This window comes from Juglans regia, unplaced genomic scaffold, assembly GCF_001411555.2.
Source record: "Juglans regia cultivar Chandler unplaced genomic scaffold, Walnut 2.0 Scaffold_5178, whole genome shotgun sequence".
Taxonomy (NCBI): Eukaryota; Viridiplantae; Streptophyta; class Magnoliopsida; order Fagales; family Juglandaceae; genus Juglans; species Juglans regia.
The window spans coordinates 1-202 of record NW_023360032.1 but is presented as its reverse complement, the minus strand read 5'-3'; the positions used below and the strand labels follow the sequence as shown (position 1 = coordinate 202).

At 47.0% G+C, this 202-nt stretch overlaps 1 non-coding gene across 1 annotated transcript; it reads left to right on the top strand.

Moving 5' to 3' along the window:
• Positions 1-31: 31 nt before the first annotated feature.
• LOC118345840 lies at positions 32-150 on the top strand. The gene has a single exon (XR_004799296.1). It is a non-coding gene; the product is annotated as a 5S ribosomal RNA (ribosomal RNA).
• The last annotated feature ends 52 nt before the right edge of the window (positions 151-202 follow it).

Sequence of the window (202 nt, the reverse complement as noted above, 5' to 3'; positions counted from 1 at the left end):
GATTATATGAATTTTAAGTAATTAGTTTGATGGGTGCGATCATACCAGCACTAATGCACCGGATCCCATCAGAACTCCGCAGTTAAGCATGCTTGGGCGAGAGTGGTACTAGGATGGGTGACCTCCTGGGAAGTCCTCGTGTTGCACCCCTCGTTTTTGTTTTTTCCGCCTTGCGAGATAAATTGACAAGAAGGAGCACTCG